Genomic DNA, 24,052 nt, shown 5'->3' with positions numbered 1-24,052 from the left:
CAAGGGAGCGAGAGAAGATTTGTTCAAAGAGCAAAGCTCTATTTCCTTCTTGATTGGAATAGTTACATTGCCCCTATATTTATAGTCCCTAGAGGACTTGCATACCAAGCAATCTAAACGAGAATCCTTATAAATTTGGATTCACCTTCCCTAAAACAAACTTTCTCCTTTCCTAACAAAACCTTAACTCTATTTTTCTAAACAATTATCTTTGTATTTTTTCCTAAATATCTTTTACTTTCCTATCATAAACTACCTAAATCCTAGGATAATTCAGAGGTGGAAGGGGCGGCACCCCCACTTGCTGCACCTCCTCCTTGGCGGCATGCGCGCCCTGCGGCCCTGGCTGCCGCCGGGTTGCGGGCTCCCGCCGGCCCATTTGGCCTGTTAGGGGGTCTCCTCGGACCATGACAATTTCATTTATTACGGCCCTATATAGACAACTAGATTTATCACCCTAGCGAAATGCGCACCAGCTAGGTCTCCTAGTGCTCAAGAAGATCCTGGTTATGGGATGCCAAACTTATGAATAGAGGCAAATTGGAAATAAAAAATAATTTCATTATTAAGACAAATAGATAATTAGTCTACTAACATTTCATTTACATATGTGATCTAAAAGTATAGTCGCATGCAAGTACTTTTTTTTAATACAAATCAATCGAAACTATATTTAGATGTTTAATCACAATCCACATGTTGCAACAATATTAATCACATTCCCAATTTGCAATGACAAGTGCCAAATAATTACTTCTTGGGTTGGGCATATTGAATTCCCAGAAATCCTTAGGGACATTCTTTTGATCACTTTAAATGCTTATATTATATTTAGGGGTGGAGGGAGTAATAGATATCGGCAGATGTTTTTTTAACAGAGTATCAGTAGATGTTCAACGCCGCCTGACTGTCATGTCTGTCATTAACTTAGGTGCCAACATACAGATTGATAGATATCTAGATATCGGTAGGTGTTCAACAACTATAGAATTCCAGGACGAGTAGATATTGTATAGCATGAATGCAGACAATAGACAATCGACGTGTTCGCTGGTTGGTTTCTGGGTTGGTTTGGGCTGGCTGGTGCTAGTTTGTTGTGAGAGAAAAACACTGTTGGTTGGTTGAATAAGTCTGGCTGAAACCAACAAGCGAACAGAGTGAATATTTGATCGCCATCATCTCAGATGGTGTTGGGCTTCTGAACAACCTCCTCCCCTTCCTCTTCACTCTCATCGTCATCGACATCGGACCAAACTGTAACACCGGGAACATTCCTCAAGTCCCAAGTATTTTGAGGGTCTTAACCCACTCCAGGTGCTCGAGCAACTCCTTATCCATGATGAGGTCGCTGTTCTCGTCCACTCTGGCGGGGTGCTTGCGCAGCTCCTTATCGACGATCAGTCTGCCGTTCTCGTCCACCGGCGTCGGAACCCAATCGTCATCGTCGTCGCATCTGTCGATGGCCATCGCGTCAGCAGGCTTCTCGACCTTCATAAAATAGGTCGTCGCCGGCTCGTCCGCCTTCCTTTTGGTGATGCACACATCCTCACTGGTCGGCGCAACCGCCACATCCGCCTTCCTCTTGGTGCTCTTGGTGGATCCCTTCATCATCTAGCCCTCCCCCGCACCAGGGGGGGCATTGAGCTACTATCACCGAGCACCCCATCCTTCTCCTTCCACAAGCAAAGCTTCAGCGGAACGACGCTGCCTCTCCGTGTGCCGCCCCACCACCGGCCATCATGACTCACGAGATTCGATTCGCAACTCGGCCCCGCCGCGCCAAGACAAGAGATTTCTCTGCGAATATCGAAAGATGGATGGATGCAGAATTGTGGATCGTGGAAGTGGAGATGGCGGCACGGCGTGGCTTTTAAAGGCAAAGAGGTACCCTAGTTCTTCTCATGCCTGTAACACCCCGGGTGTTTGGCTTCCACATTTGCACTTGCATTTCATAAATATGAGCATCATTCATCCATTCATGAGCTTAGATTGTATGAAACATGCTTTTGAAACATTGCAACATATTGTTATATTCCATGTGTGTATGTTTTAGGAAATGAATAGTGTGCAACACTCAAGTGCAACATGTGCAATTCACTTTTGAAACATGTCACATACTATAGTGAAACATGGATAGCTAGTACCATGCAACAAACTCATGAAACATATGAAACATGGCTTTGCAACAAAAGTAGCAATTAACTTGTTTTTCCTTGTTTCAATGCATGTGATGCTTGATTTTGGCGTGATCAATGTGTGGTGTAGCTAATTATCCTCTTAAACAACTTAGCTACACTTAGAATATCATTAGGAACAATGTTCATGTTGACCTTAGGGTCTAATTATGCTTTCAAGTAATTGTTTGACTTGTGTTGACCCTAGAGCTCTTGTGTTTGACTATTTAAAAAGTACAGCTTAGAGTGTTTGCATGTCTGAGCAACCTAAAGCAAAGATGTAGCAAATTATATGAGGAACAAACTTTGTTTAGAGGCTAAGTCATGAAAATGTGTGCAACAGTCCCAAACATGGCCCACAAGTCAGATTTGGGTGCTGATTGAGCACTTAGAAAATTTTCTAAGTGTTGACTGCGTTTTCAGTTTGACAGGCGCTACTTTGAGTTGATTTGACTCTCTATCCATTGTGAATTAGACTTTGATATATAAAGGAGTTTTGTAGCTGGTACATAGGGCTTCGAGTTTTGTTCATATAGTTTTCTCTATTACGCTATGGATTAAGAGTTTGAACTGCATCAACTCAGGCTGTCAGGCCATAATCGGAGCGCTGATGGCGAGCTACAGTGACCGATCGGGTCAGGGCTTCAGCGCCGTGTGGAGGCCGCGTGTCGCCGTCGGCGCACTCGGTCAGGCCACGTCGGGCCGCAGCTCGCCCACTCAAGCGCCGCACACGCACGTGACCGTCTGGGCTCGCATTTGCCTTCTCTGCCTCCTCATTCGTCTCTCCCGCAGCAGCGCAGCAACACAGCGCAGCGCAGCTCGCCGCTGTCGCCATTGACGGCACAAGCCCATGCCTCGTCACTCAATCGCCACCACAGCCGCTCCATCGTGCTTCCACTGTCACCCCGCGCCCACATTTGCTCATTGGCAGCGCCTGGTAAGCCATCGTGCCGCGCACGGTCCTCGCCGGTGTTTCACCGCCGCATGCCGTCACCATGGTCGGCCCGTCTTCGACCACCCCTTGCCTCGCTAGCGTGTGCATTAGCTTCACCGAGGACCGTGGAGTCTTGGCTGACCCTTGGATCGAGACCTCATCGCCAGCGCCGGCGTCGCGCCATCGAGCCGCACCGCCGTGCCGCCATGACCGCCGCCATCGTGCTGAGCGTCGGCAATAGGCCAAGCTAGGTAGCTCTGTAGATGTGCAATGTCATGGGGATGCTTGTCGTATCGTTGGTTTCGCTGGAGAAGCCGTCGTCGGCGAACTCCGGTTGATCCCGCGCCGTGCTCTGCTTCGCTGTCACTGACGCATGGACCTGGCTGACCGGTGGACCCCGGTGTCAGTGACTTAAGGGTTGAAAGCTAGTTCAAATAATTCAGATTTGAGTGCTATTTTTTAAAATTTGTATCTCCTGTTTTGTAGATCCAAATTGGGTGGTTCCAATTTTGTTAGGATCATAGTGAAGTGTAGTATTTAGGAAAAATATAACATGAACACTTGTAGTAGAATTTCTGGAAGAATTAAATTAAAACTTGAAATGTGTTTTTAAATGAATACAAACTTGTTTAATTTATATCTTGAGTTCCTATGCTCCAAAAATTATGAAATTTTGTTGGTGAGCTCTTCTTGATGAGTAGAAGTTCTAGTAAAAATTTGAGAGTCAATGCATGTATAGTTTTTGAGTTATAGATTTTTTCCTTTTTCCATTGGATGATCCTTGTGTGAATTTTAGTAATTTATCTATAAATCCAATGACCATGAAATTTATTGGAGGATGTCCTAGTACCTTAAGAATGCTACGAAAAATATAAAATCTGTTGCTTGACACTTTTCACTAGGATTTCCTATTTATGTCATTTTAAGCCTTTATGTCTTATCATATTTGTGTAGGATGTTATACTTGCTCAAATGATGTGAAACTTTTATAGTAGCCTACTTGGAGCATGTAGTACCTACTGTAATTTTTATAGATTAAATGGTGTAGTGTTCATATATGTTTATTATTCCTCTTAAATAATTAAATAAATTAAGAAAGGTATTAAAAGAAATGAATTGGTGGTGAACACTTTACTTTCTGGTGTTCTTGTGATATGTGTGATAAGTGAGTAAAGTTGGTTTTGTCCAATTATATGTTTACAACATAAGTTAATAAATATTTCCAACATAAGTTAATAAATATTTCCTTGCATTATGTCTTTCTGGATAGTTCTCGGAACTTTACAAAGTTCACCATGATAATTTGGTTTGCTGGGAAAGTGGTGAATACAAACGTTGTAGATAACTTATGTATCTAGCTCCTGTCAAAATTTGGTGGCATTTGACCTAGTAGTTTAGGAGCTACAGTCGTTCAAAGTTGGATCATAGTTTTGCTTGCTCTCTGTCTTGTTTGGACCTGATTATGTGGTTCTAAAAATTCGACCCGGTAAAGGTTGGAATCATGCCTTGAGGTCTGAAAATGAATTGTAGGCAATTTCATAAGATTTCCAAATCATCTTGTTGCCTATCATTTCGATTTGTGGATCTCCGGTTTTGATCAATTTACTGTACCGCTGTATAGTTCCTGTTTTGCTGAAATACGAATGTTTGTGTGTATGCTTTGTTGCAATGTTCTTGTGGATTGTTTAGATGCTAGCCTAACTTGAGAACATGCTTAGGTGCAGGTGCTAGGTCCTTAACTGAAGATGAGCAATTGTACATTAGGTTGTATAAACTTGGTAAGTTAAAGTGATTTGAATAGAGCTTAAGTTGAAAAATGCGGACTGCAGTAAGCATGTGCATTCCTAACTTCATTCATGTGCATCCATGATATTTATCTTGTGCATACATACAATAGGTGTGCCGGAGGGAGTGACACTTCTGGAGTTCGAGGGAGCGAGCCAGGAGGAGGAGCCCGAGGTTCAGGCAATCGACGAAGCGGCCGCCGAGGAGGAGTTGCCCGAGTGCCCTGACCATCGCCCATCCTCTTTCTTGAAAGGCAAGCCCCGGAGCATTCTAAGTCTCCCATGTTTTTACAAATATCTTGAGTATCTTTTATTGTTGATAACGCATTAAGTATAGGAATTGGTTGGAACCAATTATTGCATTATATATCTATCCTTGAACCAATTATTGCATTATTGCTTAGCCATGCTTAGTGCGGTAGAAGTTAGGTGATTTCCTGTCACCTGTGAGCTTTAGGATGAGGTGAATCACGGTTGGCTATATTTGCTATCGTGAAAAAGAACCATGTTAATAATGAATGAAGACCGGGCGGAGTCTTGTGTAGGGTTGGACATAGTGACTCCGTCTGTGTTATTTAAGGACCGATACGTTGTACGTCCTCATGTCATGTTGAACGCAGCCTAACACTTAGCTGGCCAGATAACTCGTTCCGACCACGAAGCCTAGTAGCTCAACTCATGCCGGGAATGCGAGCAGTGGCGCGCATTCTGGAGGTAGTAAGGATGTGTGGAGAGCCATTGGCGTAAGCCCAAGGCGGGTTAGAGTCCCGATCACTCTTGGCAGAGTGGTTCTCTGAGAATGCCGATCTGTTCGGACTCACGACTCCAGAGTTGTGCCAAAGGTGACTTGATTGTGACCCTGACGGGGGAAGCAGGGTTTGTGTTTAGGAATACCCCTCTAGCTAGATAGGAATCGATTCGAATCGCCGTCTCTCCCGGATAGTGAGAACTTGACTGAGCAGCGGCAACGTAGATTCAATTAATTTAACGATATGGTTAAATGGATGATGATGATAATGTTGCCACGATTTATACTGTTATGGTTATTAATGTTTGCATCTTAATTAAATGATTGCTTAGTACAGGTGCTAATATAGATGACTAGGTAATGGCTAAAAGTCACTGCTAGCTCAGGTGAAGAGTTGATCATTATTACTTATGCTTTTTCGCAAAAAGAAAGTGTCAGCCAGATCCACTAAATTAAGCTATGCATGATCCTTGGTGTCATTTGTTTTGGTTTCCGACGGGTAAGTCTAGCTGAGTACATTCTCGTACTTAGGGTTTATTCTCTCTTGTTGCAGATGACTTTCTTTATCAAGGCTTCTGTAAGTATTGTCTCCACCCGACGGGTGACGAAGACTAGATCACGGGCATGATCTCTGTTTATCTTATCCGAATGCTTTTGTGGGATGTGATCAGCAAGCTGGTACTTGTATTTGAACTCGCGTGTGTGAGTTAAATTATTTGCTTCCGCTACTTTACAAGACTTGGTTTGTAATAACTATGACCCTAAGGTGTTATAATCTATCTGCAAACTGGTTGTGAAATGTTGTAACGTGTGATGTGTTATGTTGAATTACTGTGATCTTAGTTGTATGCAAGTTGGTTTGAAATCCTTCGAGGTTTCAGTTGACTACCGGGTTTATATGGGCTCAAGTGCGAGAATTTGATCGTTTCGGTGATTGTTTTTATACTTGTGCTATTATAAATTGGTCGGTTCCGTGACAGCTAGCATCAGAGCTAGATTCAACACTAAACATGTCATACGGGTATTTAAAAACAAAAGCTTTTGTTGCGAAAACGGTTTTCCAACTTATAGTTATATATAAGTGTTTAAAAATATGAAATTTTATAGTGTGCTGGTGATCACATCCCTTGTAGCCCACATAAGGACTTTTAGGTGGCATATATAATTACTAACTTGGGGGAAAGTGATTGTTTCTATTTTGTCGTCCATGCGGCGTGTTATTGCATGGGTGCCATTCGCTTGAATGGTAATATATGGATCAATTGCCTCTACGCCAAGGTAAGTGTGAGTTGTGAGAGCATGAACGTCCAACTGTCGGTCTAGGGGAGAGTTAGTTGTGGTAACCGGAGTATTTACATGTTGCATACATGTACATATGAAGGTACTTAATTGTGGGTATATCTGTCGGGTAGTTTGGATACCAAAGTATATATATCCGGGGATGTATATGTGGAGAGTATCTTAGTTTACTACTGTTATTGATAGCATTATATCTTGTTGGGTTGGGCTGCAATGAAATTTTCTATAGGTACGCTAACAACGCACCATGTAGATCGACTAATTACCGCTATTTGAGAGAACGTGTGTATGCCACCGTATATTCCGCTAGAACTTAACTTTTCTTAGATTTGTGAGGACATACGGAACGTGCATGCATCATATTCACTCATGTCATTCATATTGCATTACTCCCTCCCTTATAATTGCTTATCCCAAATATTAAGTTCCATCTCTCAACAAAATAATCCTCTCATGAGAGTTGCATCCCTTTTGATACAGATGGCCACGCCTGTGTTTCCTCCTGGTAGCAGCACCTTTTTTGGACTAGTCTGGTACACCTACCTTGCTCTGGAGGGTGCTAAGCTCAGTTGGGTACCCAGAGGCGCCCCGTTACACGTGGGTGCAGACGGTGCCATTTAGAGATGTGCCATGGTACAATGTGACCTTGGTGGTGCCACATAACCCCACGAGACCGTTGTGGCATGGGTGGAGCACCGAGTCTGATGGGCAAAGCCCATGGGAAGCCACACAAGTTGCTGCCCTTGATGTGCTTATGGACATAACATAGAGTTTTGGAGATGAATTAGTGGGTGGACCAGCTTCATCCATTCCCCGAGTGGCTCCTATAGATGCTGAGTGGACTCAAGAAGCTAGCCAGGCCTTGGTTCGAGGCCGTGGTGAACGTGTTCAGAGCGACAATGTGGGAATGAGTGCTATGATGACCGTCTTGAAGCTTTATCGAGTCAGACAGGATACCCTCTCTAGTTTGTTAGAAGAAGCTGGCAAGGCAATGACAGCCCAGCACAAGTTTAGGTTGCGTGCCCGCAAGTATTGCCGTAGGGCGGAGGCATATGGGCAAGCTCAGCTGGAAGTAGATGAGATTCGGGGCATTGCAAATTATCGTCTGCAGCAGTGGGGGCAAGCAGCACGTGAGAGAGATGAGCTTCATAACCAGCTTATGAACCTCACCATAGAGAGAGATGAGGCAGTACAGGAGTTGGACCGCGTGACCCGTCATAGAGATGTAGCCTTAGAGTTGGTAGAAGAAAGACGTCAGGGATGGATCATGTCTAACCACAATGCCTTTCAAAGGGAGAATGAGTTCCAAGAGTAGCTTGAGGAGCTTCAGGTTGAGTACCATCAACTGAACAACCGTCTGTTTCCTATTCCTCACCCATTCCAAGGTATCCTAATGTGGGTGGACCTCAAGTGATTGAGGCCGATGAAGAAGAAGAGGACATGCAGATGGATGTCAATGCAGCTGAACCTGCAAATGAAGAGGAAGATCCTAAAGAAGTCCAGGACGTCTCCGATGTGGACAGTGACCACTTCGATGAGTAGTTAGCTAGCAAGTCTCACTAGTTTAAGCTTTTGCAGCCAATTGTGTAATGGACTAAGTACTGTGGTAGATGTTGGATGTACCTTTTAATTCGAACTTGATATATAATGTACCTTAATCCGCTCCCTTCGAGATTCTTATCTTAGTTGGTGAATTTTAAAACTTGTCATGCTGGAACTACAACAAGACAAGTCACTGGGCAAGGGAGTGTCCTTACCCTAAGAAGAATAACTACCAAGGTGGCCGTTAGGGGCAGGTGAACCACCTAATATTGCTGATATCCCTTCAGGAGAGGTAGTAACTGCTGGTAAGTTTCTGGTTGATCAACACCCTGCAGTTGTACTATTTGATTCGGGTGCTTCGCATTCTTTTATTAGTCCCGCATTTGCATCCAAGTTTATGCAGAAACACATACACTGTTGAGGGTGAGGGTTATTGTATTAGGGCTGCCAGTGGTACTATCCCAACCAAGCTCGTAGTTGGGGACATGCAACTTGAGATAGAGGGACGAAGTTATCAGGTTGATCTGGTAGTTTTACCGGGGCTGGGTATCGACGTGATACTAGGAATGAACTGGATGAGCAGTCATGGGGTGCTTATTGATACATCGACTAGAGTAGTCATGCTCAGAGATCCTTGTAATCAGGAAGGTTTTCTAGTGCAGCTACCCAGGGACATCAATCTTTCTTGTGCGGCTAATGCGGTGCAAGCAAAGGTTATGGCAGATATCCCTATAGTGTGTGATTTTCTGGATGTTTTTCCCGATGATTTGCCCGGATTGCCCCCGGATCGAGACGTGGAGTTCAAGATAGAATTGCTACCTGGTACAACGCCCATCTCTAGAAGGCCTTATAGAATGCCTCCCAACAAACTAGCCAAACTTAAGACCCAGTTGAATGAACTTCTAAAGAAAAGCCTTATTCGTCCTAGTTCATCTCCATGGGGGTGTCCAGCTATCTTTGTGAAGAAGAAGGATCAATCACTATGCATGTGTGTAGATTATAGGCCTTTGAATACAGTCGCAATTAAGAATAAGTACCCTCTGCCACGTATAGATATCTTATTCGATCAGTTGTCTAAAGCAAAAGTCTTTTCCAAGATTGATTTGAGATCTAGTTATCATCAAATCAAAATCCGACCTGAGGATGTTCCAAAAACTGCATTCTCTACAAGATACGGTCTATATGAGTATCTTGTTATATCTTTTGGATTGACCAATGCCCCCACACAGTTTATGTATATGATGAATTTGGTGTTTATGCCCGAGTTGGATAAATTTATGGTGGTATTTATAGATAATATCTTGGTCTATCCTGAGAATGAAGAAGATCGTATTGGACATTTGTGAGTGGTTCTCACTAGATTGCGTGAACACAAGTTGTATGCAAAGTTCAGCAAGTGTGAATTCTGGCTTCGTGAGGTACCTTTTCTCGGGCATGTGTTATCCGATGGTGGAATTATGGTAGATCCCATCAAGGTGCAAGAAGTGTTGGACTGGAAGGCTTCAATCTCGGTGCACGGGGTTTAGAGTTTTCTAGGATTAGCTGGCTATTACCGTTGCTTCATCCCGGATTTCTAGAAAATAGCCAAGCCTATGACTCGGTTGCTGCAAAAAGACACGAGGTTTGTCTGGACTTCCGAGTGTGATGCAGCTTTTCACACCCTACGAACCCTTCTAACTTTGGCTCTGGTTTTGGCGCAACCGGATATCGAGAAACCTTTTGATGTGTTTTGTGATGCATCAGGCACATGTTTAGGAGGTGTTCTTATGCAGGAGGATAGAGTCATTGCTTATACCTCTCGCCAACTTCGGAAGCATGAGGTGAATTATCCTACGCATGACTTAGAACTCACTGTAGTTGTTCATGCTTCGAAGGCCTAGAGATTATTTGCTTGGCAATGTGTGCAACATCTATACCGATCATAAAAGTCTTAAGTACATCTTCACTCAACCTGAGTTGAATATGCATCAGAGAAGATGGCTCGAGTTGATCAAGGATTATAACCTCCAAGTGCACTATCATCCTGGCAAGGCAAACGTCGTTGTGGATGCCTTAAGCAGGAAATCTCATTGCCACTCTTTGATTGAAAGTGACCTCCATTTGTCAAAACTCCTACATCCTGTAGTCCTTCACAACATCACTGTTAGTTGTACTCTACAGAGTTGAATTATTGAGCTATAGAAGACAGATCCAGGTGTGTTCCACATCAAGCACAAGATGAAAGAGCAAGAAATCAAGCATTTTTGGGTAGATGAGAATGACGTGTTATGGTTCAAGGATAGGTTAGTGGTTCCGAAGGATAGAGAGCTTAGAAATCAAATCATATCCGAAGCACATTCCTCAAAATTATCTATTCATCCTGGTAGTAGCAAAATGTATCATGATTTGAAGCCTCGCTTTTGGTGGACCAAGATGAAGATAGAGATAGCCGCTTATGTGGCTAGGTGTGACACTTGCTGTCGAGTTAAAGCTGTACACATGAAGGCTGGATTGCTTCAGCCACTCTCTATTCCAGGTTGGAAATGGGAGGAGATAAGTATGAATTTTATTGTTAGACTCCCTACTACTCAGAGGAATTTTAACTCTATTTGGGTGATTATAGACCATCTGACCAAGTCTGCACACTTTATTCCTGTCCGCATAGATTTCCGTCCAACTAACTATGCACAGTTGTATTTCAATCAGATAGTCCGACTTCATGGGGTACCTCGCACTATTGTCTCTGATAGAGGACCACAGTTCACTGCTCGCTTTTGAGAGCACTTACATGGATTATTGGGAACTAAGTTAGTAAGAAACTCTGCCTATCATACGCAAACCAATGGGCAAACTGAGCGAGTGAATCAAATCTTAGAAGATATGTTGAGAGCGTGTGTCATCTCGTCTAAGGGTTCATGGGAAAAGTGGTTACCCCTAGCTGAATTCTCTTATAATAAAAGTTATCAAGAGAGTATCAAGATGGCACCGTTTGAAGCTTTTGTACGGCCAGAAGTGTAGAACCCCGTTGAATTGGGTTGAAGCCGATGAAAGGAGATATTATGGAATTGATTTTATTCAAGAAGCCAAAGAACAAGTCCATACTATCCAAACCCATATGGCCGCAGCTCAGGCTAGGCAGAAAAGTTATGTTGATCGCCGTAGAAAACCTATCGAGTTCGAAGTTGGAGACTTCGTTTATCTAAAAGTCTCACCCATGAAGAGTGTCCAACGCTTTGGTGTGAAGCGAAAGCTTGCGCCGAGATATGTCGGTCTGTTTCAAATCATTGGACAAAGTGGTAAGGTAGCATACAAGATCCAATTACCTCCTGAGATGAGTGCTATCTTCAATGTATTTCACGTATCTCAGTTGAAGAAATGCCTTCGCGTCCCTAAAGAGAGAGTTCCACTAGGGGATATCGAGTTAAAATCTGATTTGACTTTTGAAGAAAAACCGGTTCGAGTAATTGACACTCGTGAGTGAGTGACTCGAAGTCGGGTGGTCAAGTTTTACAAGGTCATGTGGAGTCATCAGGGTAGTGAACGCGATGTGACTTGAGAAAGAGAAGATTTTTTGATGGAAGGTTATAAGGAATTCTATCAACAATGGTACGCTTGTCAAATCTCAGGACGAGATTTTTATAAGGGGGGAGGGCTGTAACACCCCAGGCGTTTGACTTCCACATTTGCACTTGCATTTCATAAACATGAGCATCATTCATCCATTCATGAGCTTAGATTGTATGAAACATGCTTTTGAAACATTGCAACATATTGTTATATTCCATGTGTGTATGTTTTAGGAAATGAATAGTATGCAACACTTAAGTGCAACATGTGCAATTCACTTTTGAAACATGTCACATACTTAAGTGAAACATGGATAGCTAGTACCATGCAACGAACTCATGAAACATATGAAACATGGCTTTGCAACAAAAGTAACAATTCACTTGTTTTTCCTTGTTTCAATGCATGTGATGCTTGATTTTGGTGTGATCAATGTGTGGTGTGACTAATTATCCTTTTAAACAACTTAGCTACACTTAGAATGTCATTAGGAACAATATTCATGTTGACCTTAGGGTCTAATTATGCTTTCAAGTAATGGTTTGACTTGTGTTGACCCGTAGAGCTCTTGTGTTTGACTATTTAAAAAGTACAGCTTAGAGTGTTTGCATGTTTGAGCAACCTAAAGCAAAGATGTAGCAAATTATATGAGGAACAAACTTTGTTTAGAGGACAAGTCATGAAAATGTGTGGAACAGTCCCAAACATGGCCCACAAGTCAGATTTGGGTGCTGATTCAGCACTTAGAAAATTTTCTAAGTGTTGACTGCGTTTTCAGTTTGATAGGCGCTACTTTGAGTTGATTTTACTCTCTATCTATTGTGAATTAGACTTTGATATCTAAAGGAGTTTTGTAGCTGGTACATAGGGCTTCGAGTTTTGTTCACATAGTTTTCTCTATTACGCTACGGATTAAGAGTTTGAACTGCATCAACTTAGGCTGTCAGGCCATAATCAAAGCGCTGATGGCGAGCTACAGTGACCGATCGGGTCAGGGCTTCAGCGCCGCGTGGAGGCCGCGCATCGCCGTCAGCGCGCTCGATTAGGCCACGTCAGGCCGCAGCTCGCCCACTCAAGCGCCGCACTCGCATGTGACCGTCTGCGCTCGCATTTGCCTTCTCTGCCTCCTCCTTCATCTCTCCCACAGCAGCGCAGCGTAGCTCGCCGCCGTCGCCATTGATGGCACAAGCCTGCGCCTCGTCACTCAATCGCGACCACAGCCGCTCCATCGTGCTTCCACCGTCACCCCACGCCCACATTTGCTCACTGGCAGCGCCTAGTAAGCCTTCACACCGTGCGCGGTCCTCGTCGGTGTTTCACCGCCGCATCCCATCACCATGGCCGGCCCGTCTCCCACCACCCCTTGCCGCACTAGCGTGTGCATTAGCTTCGCCAAGGTCCGTGGAGTCTTGGCCGACCCTTGGATCGAGACCTCACCGCCAGTGCCGGCGTCGCGCCGTCGAGCCGCACCGCCGTGCCACCATGACCGCCGACATCGTGCTGAGCGTCGACAATAGGCCAAGCTAGGTAGCTCTATAGATGCGCAATGTCAGGGGGACGCTCGTCGTGTCGTTGGTTTCGCTGGAGAAGCCACCGTCGGTGAACTCCAGTTGATCCCACGCCGTCCCGCGCTGTGCTCTGCTTCACCGTCACTGACGTGTGGACCCGGCTGACCGGTGGACCCCGGTGTCAGTGACTTAAGGGTTGAAAGCTAGTTCAAATAATTCATATTTGAGTGCTGTTTGGTAAAATTTGTATCTCCTGTTTTGTAGATCCAAATTGGGTGGTTCCAATTTTGTTAGGATCATGGTGAAGTGTAGTATTTAGGAAAAATATAACATGAACACTTGTAGTAGAATTTCTGGAAGAATTAAATTAAAACTTGAAATGTGTTTTTAAATGAATGCAAACTTGTTTAATTTATATCTTGAGTTCCTGTGCTCCAAAAATTATGAAAGTTTGTTGGTGAGCTCTTCTTGATGAGTAGAAGCTCTGGTAAAAATTTGAGAGTCAGCGCATGTATAGTTTTTGAGTTATAGATTTTCCTTTTTCCATTGGATGATCCTTGTGTGAATTTTAGTAATTTATCTATGAATCCAATGACCATAAAATTTATTGGAGGATGTCCTAGTACCTTAAGGATGCAAAGAAATATATAAAATCTGTTGCTTGACACTTTTCACTAGGGTTTTCTATTTATGTTATTTTAAGCCTTTATGCCTTGTCATTTTTGTGTAGGATGTTATACTTGCTCAAATAATATGAAATTTTTACAGTAGCCTACTTGGAGCATGTAGTACCTACTGTAATATTTGTAGATTAAATGGTGCAGTTTTCATATATGTTTATGATTCCTCTAAAATAATTAAATAAATTAAGAAAGGCATTAAAAGAAATGAATTGGTGGTGAACACTTTACTTTCTGGTGTTCTTGTGATACGTGTGATAAGTGAGTAAAGTTGATTTTGTCCAATTATATGTTTACAACATAAGTTAATAAATATTTTCTTGCATTATGTCTTTTTGGACAGTTCTCGGAACTTTACAAAGTTCACCATGATAATTTGGTTTGCTGGAAAAGTGGTGAATACAAAAGTTGTAGATAACTTATGTATCTAGCTCCTGTCAAAATTTGGTGGCATTTGACCCAGTAGTTTAGGTGCTACAGTCGTTCAAAGTTGGATCATAGTTTTGCTTGCTCTCTGTCTTGTTTGGACCTGATTATGTGGTTCTAAAAATTCGACCTGGTAAAGGTTGGAATCATGCCTTGAGGTCTAAAAATGAATTGTAGGCAATTTCATAAGCTTTCCAAATCATCTTGTTGCCTGTCATTTCGATTTGTGGATCTCCGGTTTTGATCAATTTACTGTACCGTTGTATAGTTCCTATTTTGCTGAAATACGAATGTTTGTGTGTATGCTTTGTTGCAATGTTCTTGTGGATTGTTTAGGTGCTAGCCTAACTTGAGAACATGCTTAGGTGCAGGTGCTAGGTCCTTAACTGAAGATGAGCAATTATACATTAGGTTGTATAAACTTGGTAAGTTAAAGTGATTTGAAAAGAGCTTAAGTCGGAAAATGCGGACTGCAGTAAGCTTGTGCATTCCTAACTTCGTTCATATGCATCCACGATATTTATCTTGCGCATACATGCAATAGGTGTGCCGGAGGAAGTGACGCTTCTGGAGTTTGAGGGAGCGAGCCAGGAGGAGGAGCCTGAGGTTTAGGCAATCGACGAAGCAGCCACCGAGGAGTTGCCCGAGTGCCCTGACCACCGCCCATCCTCTTTCCTGAAAGGTAAGCCCCGGAGCATTCTAAGTCTCCCATGTTTTTACAAATATCTTGAGTATCTTTTATTGTTGATGATGCATTAAGTATAGGAATTGGTTGGAACCAATTATTGCATTATACATCTGTCCTTGTCCAGATATCGCACTTGAACCCTAAACCTTAAACCCTAAACCCTAAACCCTAAACCCTAAATCCTATTTAAGTTCAGGAACGGGTTAAATGCTTAGCCATGCTTAGTGCGGTAGAAGTCAGGTGATTTCCTGTCACCTGCGAGCTTTAGGATGAGGTAGATCACGGTTGGCTATATTTGCTATCGTGAAAAAGAACCATGTTAATAATGAATGAAGACCAGGCAGAGTCTTGTGTAGGGTTGGACATAGTGACTCTGTCTGTGTCATTTAAGGACTGATACGCTGTACGTCCTCATGTCATGTTGAACGTAGCCTAACACTTAGCTAGCTGGATAACTCGTTCCGACCGCGAAGCCTAGTAGCTTGACTCAGGCCAGGAACGCGAGTAGTGGCGCGCATTCTGGATGTAGTAAGGATGTGCGGAGAGCCATTGGCGTAAGCCCAAGGCGGGTTAGAGTCCCGATCACTCTTGGCAGAGTGGTTCTCTGATAATGTCGATCTGTTCGGACTTGCGATTCCAGAGTTGTGCCAAAGGTGACTTGATTACGACCTTGACGGGGAAGCAGGGTTTGTGTTTAGGAATACCCCTCTAGTTGGATAGGAATCGATTCGAATCGCCGTCTCTCCCGGATAGTGAGAACTTGACTGAGCAGCGGCAACGTAGATTCAATTAATTTAACGATATGGTTAAATGGATGATGATGATAATGTTGCCACGATTTATACCTGCTATGGTTATTAATGTTTGCATCTTAATTAAATGATTGCTTAGTACATGTGCTAATATAGATGACTGGTTAATGGCTAAAAGTCACTGCTAGCTCAAGTTAAGAGTTGATCATTATTACTTATGCTTTTCCACAAAAAGAAAGTGTCAGCCAGATTCACTAAATTAAGCTATACATGATCCTTGGTGTCATTTGTTTTGGTTTTCGACGGGTAAGTCTAGCTGAGTATATTCTCGTACTCAGGGTTTATTCCCTCTTGTTGCAGATGACCTTCTTTATCAGGGCTTCTGTAAGTATTGTTTCCACCCGGCGGGTGACGAAGACTAGATCACGGGCATGATCTCTGTTTATCTTATCCGAATGCTTTTGTGGGATGTGATCAGAAAGCTGGTACTTGTATTTGAACTCGCGTGTGTGAGTTAAACTATTTGCTTCCGCTACTTTATAAGACTTGGTTTGTAATAACTATGACCCTGAGGTGTTATAATCTATCTGCAAACTAGTTGTGAAATGTTGTAACATGTGATGTGTTATGTTGAATTACTGTGATCTTGGTTGTATGCAAGTTGGTTTGAAATCCTTCGAGGTTTCAGTTGACTACCGAGTTTATATGGGCTCAAGTGCGAGAATTTGATTGTTTCGGCGATTGTTTTTGTACTTGTGCTCTTATAAATTGGTCAGTTCCGTGACAGCGCCCAAGACTCGGTTGGGATGGATTACGACTTCCTTGTTGGTAGGAGTACAGAACATGCTCACTTTTTTTTTAAAAAAAAAGAAATGTTCAATTCAATGTCGTAGAACCTCCCATCTCAGTAACTTGTTTTTTGAGTCAGCCGATGGTCTTTTTGAATGTATAAGAGCCTCACAGGGAAAGAAACAATGTTAGTACCACAATATATATAAATGCAGTCCACACTATTAGTTTTTTTCGCAACTAGATATATGCCCATGCGTTGCACGGGGCAACGGATTTATATCCATTTGTACAACGATCCACGTATTTTATGGTTTAGACAAACATATTAACATTTTTTATCCATGTCTACGACAATGCACATGTCTTATGGTTTAGACGAACTAAGTCCACTTTTGGTCCCTCAACTATTGAGTTCGTCTAATTTTGACCCTTAACTACAAAACCGTCTAATGCTAGTATCCCAACTGTCAAAACTGTTCACTTTTAGCACCTGGGCGCGGGTGAGACTATTTTGTCCAATGTAGAGCGGTTTTGTCCATCTCAGTGACATGTGGGGCCCATGCGTCATCGACTCAACCCCTCCCTCTCAATTCTCACGGCCACTCCCCCGACGCCTCCTCTCTCCGCGCGCAGCAGGGCGGACGCTGCTCCCTCGCGCGGCTCCCTCGTGGGCGTTGCTCCGGGCCACGCTGGCGCTTCTCCACGCCGCGCACGCGGGCATGGCCCGCCTTGTCGTGTCGCTCCACCTCCCGGGGGGGGGGCAACCTGGCTGGACGAGTACATGGACGAGGCATCGTGGCTCTATGACGCATGCCGCGCGCTATGGCTCGGCACCACCGCCGTCGAGGGCTACGCTGGCAGCGTCGCCCAGCTCATCTCGCTACTCATGTAGGCACCCTTGAGCCCCCACCTCTCGAGGCAAGTAAGTAGTGATATTCTTCTTCTTTTCCTCCTCCCGAGTCCCGAGCAACGACGCTCAAGTTAAAGCAATAATAGCATCCAACGACTGGAATGGCCTGTGTCACATGTGATCAGCGTGTGCAGGCGCGAGGCCATGGCGCTCAAGGAGGAGAACCACGCGCTGGTGGAGACGCACACGGAGGCGCTGGCGCTGCGCCTCAGCGAGGGCGTCCCCGCCGACGCTAAGCTGGGTGGCTTCAACGGCTTCCGCAGTGTGCTGTGCGCCACCCGGATGCTTACCTCCTTCCTGCTCATGCTCCTCTCGTGGGGCGTGCTCCACTACTGGCCTGCCCCGAACGCGGGCGCCGGGGACTGCACCGCCTACTTCGGCGCGCTGTTCGCGTCAACGCTGTCCCACATGCAGTAGCGCGCCTCGGCGGAGGCCTGCAGGTCCGTGGCTGCGTGAAAGGTCCTTGTGTGGTTTTGGTAATTGAGTGACAACCCTAGGTGGACTAATTGTGTTTATGTGAGATACACAGGTGATTAGTCCACAAGTACATGTGTGTGAGCAACATATGCTGTGAAGGTGAAAATGGTTTGGAGATGTTGCAAAGCTCACACATGTGATGATGAAGGAGCTTATTGCACATGAGACATGACATTGAGTCATGTGATCAAGGTGAAGAAGATCAAGACAAGACTTGGCTTGATGGACCGGTTGTAAGCGTGAAGGACAGGTCAGAGGCTTTGGAGCGATGGACCGCGTGGCGGTGAAGCTTGAGCAAGACTTGGCGCCGATGACGAAGGCAACGGTGAAAAGCAAGTGAAGTCAAGATCGATGAACCAATATGATCATGTGATGATATGAAATGGATCATATCATTGTTGATCGTGTTGGTGCATGTGCTACATCGACATTGGAGGAGATGGAATGGAATGTGCAAGGCAAAGGTATAACCTAGAGCATTTCATTTCATCGGTCATAGGTGTGTAGAGAAGTTTGTGACCGGGTTTAGGATAGATGGTCGTACTATCAAGAGGGGCAAACTTGTTTGCATATCGGTCATCTAGTGCCACTCGAGTGATCTAACTTTGCATCGTCGCTAGGATTGAGTGGCGTGGCAAGTTGAGTGGCTAATCCTTTGAAAAATGATTGTGAAAATGCTAACACACATACACATAGTGGTGTACACTTGGTGGTGTTGGCACATTTATAAAGGAGATGAAGTTGGAGTTGATGTGGATCAACTCGGCGATGGAACGAAGTGAGAAGGGTTCGAAACTCCACCGACACCCTAACAGAAAAGACAAGGTCTCACAGAGTGCACCGGACACTGGTCACGCAGTGACCGGACGCTGGGGTCCTGTGTCTGGTCAGTGGCAGCAGAGCGCGCACAGGCATCGATCTTCGACCGGACGCTGGCGCTAAAAGTGACCGGACGCTGGCAGGATGCGTCCGGTCAGGCTGACATACGATGACGTAGACGACGAAGAAAAGTTGGAGAAGGACCGGACGCTGATGTTGCGTCCGATCGTGATTGACCGGACGCGTCTGGTCGCGACTGGAACCTTACTGGAAACGACTGGACGCTGAGGTTCTACGTCCGATCACTTTGAGGAGTTGCGTCCGGTCATCACTTGACCGTTGAGATCAAGCGACTGAGGTTGAAAGGAGGCGACACATGGCGAGCATGCGCTGACCGAACGCTGAGATCCAGCGTCCGATCGATATGACCGGCACGTCCGGTCAACCCCAAAAACGCCTAGTGAAGGGATAACGGCTAGTTTAGCCTGTGGGGCTATAAATAGAAGGGGGTCTCGGCCATGGCTGGTGCTGAGCACTTCGGGGGACTTTGTGTCCATGCTTGAAAGTGCTTGGGAGCCCTCCATCTCACATATGCTTGATAGTGATCATCCAAATGTGTGAGAGAGCGATTCTAGTGCAATTGCATCATGAGGTTGCATCGAGTGGCACTAGATGATCGAGTTGCAAGCCGATGGTGCTTGTTACTCTTGGAGGTTGCCACCTCCTAGATGGCTTGGTGGTGGTCTCCGTCGAAACCCGCAAGAAGCTTATGCGGTGCTCTGGAGAAGAGCTTTGTGAGGGGCATTGTGCTTGCCCCGTGGGAGCCGCGAAGAGCAACTCTAGTAAAGCGTGTCATTGAGCTACCATCACTTTCGGGGTAGGTTCTTGCGGTGCCCGACGTGTGGACTTGGCGGGTGATGCCAATTAGCCGCCAAACTACCAAGTGAACGATCGACACAACAGGGACTAGCATGTTGGCAAGCACGTGAACCTCGGGAGAAAAATCACCGTGTCAACCTTGTTCTTCCCATTAGTTTGCAATCCTCTTTCACAAGCTTGTATTTATATTTCATATACATTGTTCTTGTGTAGTTGCTCTTGTAATTAGTTAGCTTGTGTAGCTTACTAGTTACCTTCTTTCTTGTGTAGCATAGAAGTAGCCCCCTTGCTTGACTAATTTGGTTTGTGTAACCTTATTAGTCATATTACTTAGTTTGTGTAGCTAAGTAATTACGCTGTCTAATTTGGCATTGGTTGCCTTGTTATTGAGCATTGCTAGTGAGCTTAGGTGGCTTTGTGCTTTTGGTTACTAGCTTGTGTAGGAGCTCCCTTGTTGCTTGAAGTACTAGTGGCATAGGTTTGTGTCACCTTGCTTCTAGAATTAGTTAGATGATCTTTAGCTAGCCCGTCACCTTTGTTGCTTAATTAGTATCTTTGGAAGGTGCTAGAGAACATAAATAAAGGGGTGTAGTCTTGGCTAGACCGATAGTTTTAATTCCGCACTTGTTTCGGTTAGCCGACGCGATTAATTTTAGAAATGACTATTCACCCCCCCTCTAGTCCGCCATCTCGACCTCACAAGTGGTATCAGAGCTAGGTCTCTCATTTGTGGTCTTCACTGACCCGAGAGGATGACGTCTAGTGGGCTAGATGTTTGTAAAACACACATTTTTTATGACACAAACTTTGCACTTTGGAAAAATCACATGCTTGATCATTTTCGTGCAAAGGGACCTAAGTTTTGGTGGATTGTCACTAGTGGTCTCACTCATGTCTTGGATCATAGAAATCTCATCAAAGCTTAAAGAGTTCTCTATAAACTTGATGCACATGCTTGTTGTTTTCTAATGGATGCTTTGAGTTTTGATTTGATGAAACAAGTAAACTACACGAGAACCGCTCGTGAGATATGTGAGTCCATCAAGCGCACCTTCGGTGATTCCTCCACATGGGATGATGGCAAATTCAAGGAGGATGAGCCCAAGAAGGAGGTGCATGAGTGTGTTGAGCATGATCACAATTTGGTGATTGTGAAAGATTGCTCCACCTCTTGGTCAAGTGATGATGATGATGATCGATTCACTACAAGTTCACTTGACAAGGTTGATGATGATGCCACAAATGTTGCACATGAAGATTCTACCTCAAGCACACTTGGTGGTGATCTTGATGATGTTGGTTCATGCTCAAGCCATGATGATGATGCTACTACAAGCTCTCCTACTACACCACATTGTTTCATGTCACAAGGTGACACCAAGGTATCAAATAATAATGTGGTTGATCATGTTGATTCATATGATGAGCTTGTTAGTAGACTTGCTAGCATGACCGTATCTTTATAAAATGAGAAAGCTAAAACAATGAAATTAGAAAATAAAAACTCATTTCTAAAAAACTCTTGTGAAGAATATAAGAAATTACTTGATGCTTTTAAATCTTCACATGATGAGCTAAAATTAAATCATGAGACACTACTTGCATCTCATGAAGAATTATTAGAATAACATGCTTCTCTCAATAAAGTATTTACAAAGAAACTTAAAAATAATGAGAGCTCATCACATGGATCAAATGATAAATTACAAAATATTGCTAACCCTTGTGATGTAGACAAGAAGCATATATCCACCTCTTATGATGATTTATTAGATATGCGATGCTCTTCACAATTAGATGCTTGTTCTACTTCTATATCTTGTGAGACTAACCTTTTGAAGGAGAACAATGAGCTCAATGAACAATGAAGAAATTGAGCAACAAGTTAGAGAGGTGCTACAACTCTCAAGTCACCTTTGAGCATATGTTGAAGACTCAAAGAAACTTTGGTGATAAGAGTGGCGTCGACTTCAAGACTAGCAAAGTCAATCATCAAGAAAGCCGCAATGACATAAGTGGCATTGGCTTCAACAAGAGAAAGATCAAGGGTAAAAGATAGGGAAAAAGAAGATATAAAAGAGAGATGAAGAAGCAAGAATAAGAGAAGCTCTCTCATTTCATGTGCTTCAAGTGCCATGAAGTGGGACATCTTACAAATGGTTGCCCCAATGAAGAAAAGCTCAAGTTGAAGAAAGAAGAAGAGAGGCTAAGGCATGTTAAGTGCTTCAAGTGCCGCACTTAGGGTCATCTTACCTCAATGCACTCTCTAATTTGGCATTGGTTGCCTTGTTATTGAGCATTGCTAGTGAGCTTAGGTGGCTTTGTGCTTTTGCTTACTAGCTTGTGTAGGAGCTCCCTTGTTGCTTGAAGTACTAGTGGCATAGGTTTGTATGACCTTGCTTCTAGAATTGGTTAGGTGAGCTCTAGCTAGCCCGGCACCTTTGTTGCTTAATTAGTATCTTTGGAAAGTGCTAGAGAACATAAATAAATGGGTGTAGTCTTGGCTAGACCGATAGTTTTAATTCCGCACTTGTTTCGGTTAGCTGACGCGATTAATTTTAGAAAGGACTATTCACCCTCCTCTAGTCCACCATCTCGACCTTACACCACGCCCGACGGCGGCACCGGGGTGATGATGCCGGTAGGTCCGTGGCTGCGCCCGTGCTCATGCCCGACGGCAGCTCGGGGTGATGATGCACGAGTTCCAGCACGCGCGGGCGGCGGTGGAGGAGGCCAAGGACGCCGTTGAGCGCGGCAGCGATGTGGCGGCAGCCACGGTGGAGGTGGGACTACGCGCGGGCGCGCTCCAGGCAGCGTGTGAGGACGTGCTAGCGCTCATTGATGACCTGTTCAACGAGGTGGTGGAGGCTAGGAAGAAGCTGCTGGACCTCTGCTTGGGTCGTCCCCGCCGCTGTGGCATCTCACCACCGCCCGCGCCCACGAGAGGTAGAGGCCAGCGCTGCCGCGTCGGAGGGAGCAACGCCCGCCCCGCTGTGCGCGGAGAGAGAAGGCGTCGGAGGAGTGGCCATGAGGATGGAGAGAGAAGGGTTGAGTCGATGACGTGTGGGCCCCACATGTCACTGAGATGGACAAAACCGCTCTACGTTGGACAAAACAGCCTCACCCGCGCCCAAGTGCTAAAAGTGAACGGTTTTGACAGTTGGGGTACTAGCATTAGACGGTTTTGTAGTTGAGGGTCAAAATTAGACGAACCCAGTAGTTGAGGGGCTAAAAGTGGACTTAATCCTAAGAAATATACACATTTGATTACATAAAAGCATATTTCATGATCTTTATGACATATATCGTGTAGATTTGGTTTATAGTTCATTTTTTAATTATCATTTTTGTGTTTTATTATTATACATTTTCAAAAATTAATAAAATCTAATAAACACTTTTGCATTGGAACCCAAAACTATTTCTAAATTCATCCCGGTTTTCCTTCTTCTACATGGACATGGTAGACTAATAGGCCAAGTTGTTACGTGCGGACATCAGGTGAATCACCATGCAACGGAGTCGTCTGTTACGTGTGGGCAGGAGGTCTGTTCGTTCATCCCACGAGCCACGACACGTCGTTCCTTCGTTCCTGCTCTTGTACGAGGGAGAGCGGGTTGCAGACGCGCAGTGGCACGCGCACGAGGCGAGCGGGGTGCAGAGTCACAGACGCGTGGGCACATGCGCACGAACGGACGAGTGCCCATCACCGATGGCATAGGATGGAGTTAGGGCGTGCGGGGGGCGAAGCGGAGCACAAGGCGAGCACGTCATAGACGTGGCGTGCGATGCGACCGCCGTTAGCACGTACTACAGCATCACGTCGCCTGTGGCCATGGCGAGGCGCGTGCTCCCGCGTACATCGGGACTACACACGGAAGTAGTGATGAGGACATCACTTCTTCAGAGGTACCCGCTGATCCTCCAACCGTCATGCAAGGTCCAATGACCCGGGCTCGAAAGCGACAACTCAATTTAGAGGTGAGCTCGTTCTTAAGCGATACTTTTCATACTTTTGAGAATAGACTACTACCTAATGATGTTATCTTGCTTAGGAACATTGGAGAGGGTCATGAAGGACTTAGAGGAAGTGG

General features: G+C 44.6%; 1 pseudogene; it reads left to right on the top strand.

The window, feature by feature from the left end:
- Nucleotides 1-17,421: 17,421 nt before the first annotated feature.
- Nucleotides 17,422-23,152, top strand: LOC136515643 (uncharacterized; annotated as a pseudogene).
- Nucleotides 23,153-24,052: the final 900 nt, after the last annotated feature.

The sequence above is a fragment of the Miscanthus floridulus genome, chromosome 17, assembly GCF_019320115.1.
Source record: "Miscanthus floridulus cultivar M001 chromosome 17, ASM1932011v1, whole genome shotgun sequence".
NCBI lineage: Eukaryota > Viridiplantae > Streptophyta > Magnoliopsida > Poales > Poaceae > Miscanthus > Miscanthus floridulus.
This window is presented reverse-complemented; position numbering and strand designations above follow the sequence as displayed.